This window comes from Limulus polyphemus, unplaced genomic scaffold (genome assembly GCF_000517525.1).
Source record: "Limulus polyphemus unplaced genomic scaffold, Limulus_polyphemus-2.1.2 Scaffold1202, whole genome shotgun sequence".
Taxonomy (NCBI): Eukaryota; Metazoa; Arthropoda; class Merostomata; order Xiphosura; family Limulidae; genus Limulus; species Limulus polyphemus.
In genome coordinates, this window is record NW_013666812.1 from 40,723 (window position 1) to 46,097 (window position 5,375).

Consider the following 5,375-nt stretch of genomic DNA (forward strand, 5'->3'; position numbering starts at 1 on the left):
AAACTGTCATATTCACTACAGTGTAGAGTTTGGTATACTTTATTGAAACTGTCATATTCACTACAGTGTAGAGTTTGGTATACTTTATTGAAACTGTCATATTCACTACAGTGTAGAGTTTGGTATAGTTCTGTAGTTCTGATTTTCACTAGAGTGATTGAAAAGTCAATTATAGTTTTAGGTATAATTGTATGATAAGATAGGATGAATTGGCATATTTTAAAAAAACTTGTTTAAGTGTTGTTTTTTAAATTTATTATATTACACTGTGAGATGATTAGAAAATTCCAGAAAATTTTGATCTTTTTTTTTAAATTTTAAATCATGTAGCATTTTTTATAAGTTTACCACAATACTAAACCTAAAGACCAAATGACTTGGCCATTCACACTGTTTTAGGGTTAGGGTGAGAAGTACCATATCTTGTTGTTTTAATTAGAAACCTATGTGATCATATAAGTCTCCAATTATTAAGTTTTTTCTCTTTTTTCTTAGTTATTAATATTTAGTTCATATGATATGTTTTGACTGTTATTCCTCTATGTCTTCAGTGAAGACCTTAGAAGGATTGTCTTTTGTTGGTATTGGCTAGGATTTAATCCTATGTCCTTTTAATAAAGAGGCATAACCTTTAGAATAAAAACTGAAAATCAAGTCATTCATAGAAACAAGTTGAGTACTGACTCTTGTAGCAGTGTGTATTGATTAATGACTTCAATACAATGGAGAAATGAAGAGACCAAAAAATTAGAATTCAGAGGCTTAATAGATGCAAGACTCTGTAATACTGATCTCTCTATATTATCACATTATGTCATTTATAGTAGTGTCTTATAAAAGTACTAAGACTTGTAACAATGTATTGTTAAGAGCACTAAGCCTGTCAATAGTGTTTTAAGAGTGCTGAGTTTTGTAGTAGTGTGTTGTTAAGAGTACTGAGAAGTTAAGGGATAAAAGTAATTCTGTGTGATTATTACCCAAATCCTTGCAGTATAAATGGTATTTAGTAGTAAGTGAAAGACATTAAAAACATTTCAGATAAGTTAGACCCTAACATTAACAAAACTTGTTCAAACTTTTTTGCTTCAGCCCAAGAAAGTTGTCTAGCTTGAAGTGGTAGGTTGAAAAATACCATTCCCAAATATTGGTAAAGAAAACATCAGTATGTTTTTATCTACTAGTTAGAATTAACCTATTTTTGTTAGATATAAAGACTTAGTTATTTTAATGTTCTTTTCAGAAACATTTATAAGTAATTTTGTATATGTTAGTTTCTGATACCATACATTATCTACTCTCACATAAATAGCTATTCTTGTTCTGTGCTGCCCTCTATATGCCAAAAATGTTTTTAAGCATGCAACAAGCCTTCTATCTTTCCTCCATTGGAATTCACAGATTCCAATGCATCTCTCATATAAATCATCATGCATCAACCCTCCACCATAAGAATGTGACATAATCTCATGATGCATGTGGCTCTCTCTATTCAATTCTACCGAACTACCACTTCTTGTTGGCAGTACTCGTGTTTAGATGTTTTTTATTTTGGTGCTCTTTGTGTAAATCAACGATTTTAATAGTTTAATTGCCATAGTAGGATTTCTTCATTATTAATTTCTTTTCTTTACATTGAAGGAATCTTTTAATTTAACTTAATTTTCCAGTCTCTATTTTTTTCCTTCTCATACTCGCATATTTTACATCAAACACTTTTTCTTTTTACTTACGTATTTCTACAATGAATTTTGAGGTTCATGTTCCCCCTTTGAGTGTTATACCTCTAGCACTATTTTCACAAGCTGCAGATGGGGGAGACCCATTGTTGGATCTCTCTGCTATTATCCATTGTGAGATTGGTCATTATATGGGTAAACCACTAATCCTCATGAACAAGCCAAACCTGTTTGTACTGATGAAGATTTGATAGCTTTTTTACACCACCAGATTTTGCCTTGTTTTTCCCTACACCTTTTGCAAAATCAGCTAGGACTAATACAGCATTTTTCAACATGATTTTTTCAGGTATTTTATGTTTTATCCAATTCGCCATTTTTTATGATTCCTTATTACCTCCATATTGGCTCATTTGTTGTTTTTGGCTCCCACTTTACTCGCATGGTTTCACTGTAGTTGAGATTTTCTGGGTCGTGATGTGACCTTGTTTTCCTTTTGCCGCCTCTTTCTCTTTGGGATTTCTGTATTTTCTTTGGTGATATGTTTTCGATCATGTATCTGTGACTTTGGGATCTCATGTGTAATCTGTGAATCAATACACTACCCTTTCCTCTTTGGTTGCATGTTTGTCGCAGTTGGAGCCACGACATGCACCTATTCCTTTTCTGTCCTGGTCCTAATCTGCCTGACCCTGTTCTCCTCCCAGGGATTTCTCATCTCGTCATTTTATACATCATTCATGGGCATGTCGCCAACAGTACCAGAGACTAGCCAGAGGGTTCTGGTCCAGTGGGAGCTTGACTATATTATATTGTTACCCTTTGCAATCCTTCACTTGGTTCTTTGGGTTTTATCAGAGGAACTTGTCATCCAATTCCTTTCCCCACCTTCTTTGTCCCTGGTACCCATTTTCTTCCCCATGACTTGGGATCCTACCACCAGCCTGTGTCTGTTCAGGCAGTACAATTTTTTCTGTCTCTACAGGCTGTTGCACCATTTCATCATCTATCTCCAAGCTTTTAACCTGAGACTGGCAGCCTGTACTAGGTTTGTCTCACCTCATTATAATTTTCAGTCTTCCCAGTTTTACCTTGAAGTAATTTCTCACCCTTAGGTGGGCTTTTTCTCTGGGTTTATTGATGACAAAGAGGGATGTTGCATGTGCTTATTTAGTTATCCTGATATTTCGTCACTTGCGACCCTCTCTTCAGTTTACTCTTCATTAGGTGGTTTCTCTGTTTTGTGCACTGCTCTTTGGACTTGCTTTGGCCCTGTATGTTTTGTCGGGCATTCAGAGCATTCGTTCCACACTTTTATTCTCTCGGGTTGCACTTTCTGCTTTCTTTGGTTGACTGGCTACTGTTTGCTCATTTTGAACAAGAGTCCACCTATTACCCTTATCAGCTGCTCCTGGAGGCGGCTATAATGGTCTGCTAATAAAGTTGGAGTAGTCCTTACTGTGACCTATCCAATATCTTGTCCATTTGAATGTTTTTCTTTTTCTACACACGTCTCAGTCAGGCCCGACCTTCTCCACTTCGACTTTGTTTGATGGGTTTTCTGTTCAATTACAGCTCACAAAGTTCTATCACTTTTGAGATATGATTTTCCATGGCAGCCTTAGCCCCTTAGATCAGGCTCATATGCGGGCTCTTTTGTGGGCTTTTCACAACCAGTGGAATTTGTCACTGTCACAATTGTCAGCTCTTGTTACCCTTCCTCCTACCCTTGTCGTCGATCGGCATTAGTGAGTACACACAACTCACATGTCAGCAGGTATCTCACTTCTTTCTGCTCATCTGGTTTTCCACATTTCATGGATGCAACCCTTCGGGGATGGGGGGGAATGAGCTGATCAACGAAGATTTGGGGTTTTTGGTCTGAGGCCGAGAAGTCTTATCCTATCAATCCTGGAGCTTCTCACTGTAGGTCATGTTTTGGTTGATTTTTTCAATCTGGCCAGAAATCGTCTGGTAATGATCCATTCCAACTTTTCTTCAGTGGTTGCTTAGCTTAGTCACCAGGGTGACACCCATTCTCCATTCCTCTGTATTCATACATTGGATGTTTTGGGGCCACAAGCTTGATATTGTGTGTCATGTTCTGGGTACTTTTGCTCTTGTCATGGATTGGATTCCTGGTCAGACATAAATTTATCCGATGGAGTGGTCTCTCGATCCTTTTGTTTTCCAGTGGCTTTGACTTCAGTGGGATACTCCTCATATTGAAGCTTTTTCTACAAATAGCCTTGGTTTTGGTCCTTGTCTTCTTGCTCTGGCTATTTATAATTTCAGCCAGGATTGGACCTACAGATTTGTCTGTCCTCCCATTTTCCTTCTTTTCTGGGTGATTTCTTTCATCCTTGACACTCCATGTTCAGTCCTTCTGAAAGCTCTTTCCTGGCTGTTTCAGCTGTGGTTTCTGCAGCTTCTCCAGCTCCAACTTCCTCCTCCATTAGATTTTCCTCCATCTCAGTCCCTTCCTCACTGTCCTCAGTCCTCGGTGTTTCATTCAGACCTTTCTGTACTCCGTCTTTACTCCTGGTTTTCCTTGCGAGGTGATCCAGCTTCTCCTAATGGTTAGCCTTTTTTCTGGCTTGTTTCATTCATACTTTCTACATGAAAGTTTCTCAATGCAAATGGAATTTTTCTACCATTGGTTTCTTTGTCCAGGGTTTTCACCTGATCAACCCACTGTTCTTCATCATGCAGATTTCCTCTCTAGACTTTTGGATCGGAGGTCTTCTGTGTCCTTGGTCTCAGATTTTAGGGTGGTCCTGACCCACACCTTTAGTTTTTCTCAAACTCAAAGGTATTTCCCTCTCCTACACTTTACCTGTGGATGTGTTCCTTCCAGATTTGTCATCTGCTATGGCAGGCTGCCTTTTTAGATGGGGATATTAATGTGGTCCTGCAGTGTCTCACTTTGCCTAGTGCTCCTTGTTTCCCCTTCTGTTCACCTGTGGACATCAATGGTCTGTGTATTTGCTATCGATGTTTCATGTATTCTTTATCCTTCTACATATCTTCTCCTTTCTCCAGATTGTTTTTACTCCCTCCCACTTTGGCGGCTCATGAGGATAACTCTTCTGTTCAGCTGCTTTCCTTTCTATCTGTTTCACACCTTTATCCCTGTTCTGATCCAGATAGACTTTTACATCCTGTACGTGCTCTTCTCTGTTATATTGCACAGCTTCCTTCTGTGGTGTTCGTTCTCTCACTATTTGCATCTGATTGTAGTTTTCTTCCTCTTTGGGTTATTGTCTTCTGCCTGTAGTCATTATAGAATATCAGAATTCAGTGAGACTTTGACTGGGTAAATTATTATTATTATATATATTTTTTCCTTTTCAGGAGCCCTTTTCCCTTTTATGAATGTTCATTGTTTGGATTCTGCTCCGTGGTGAGTGGTGCATGACCAGGTATTCTTTAACTGTTTAAATTTGCAATGTCAAGCCATGTTGACTTACACAATACACACTACAGAGATGGGGTGTTCCACAAGATCACTTGTAGGTTTATCCTTGCGACAAAATTGCTTTATGAGTTTGCCCATCCTAGACTGTCCCATCCATGGATAGCTGCCCATTCCTGCCATGCGTTGTATTGAATAAATCAATGTGGTCTTCTTTTCAAAATAGGGTTTCATGGTAATCTATTGCACTGTCTCAGGTGTTGTCGTTTCTCAGGACTATCCAC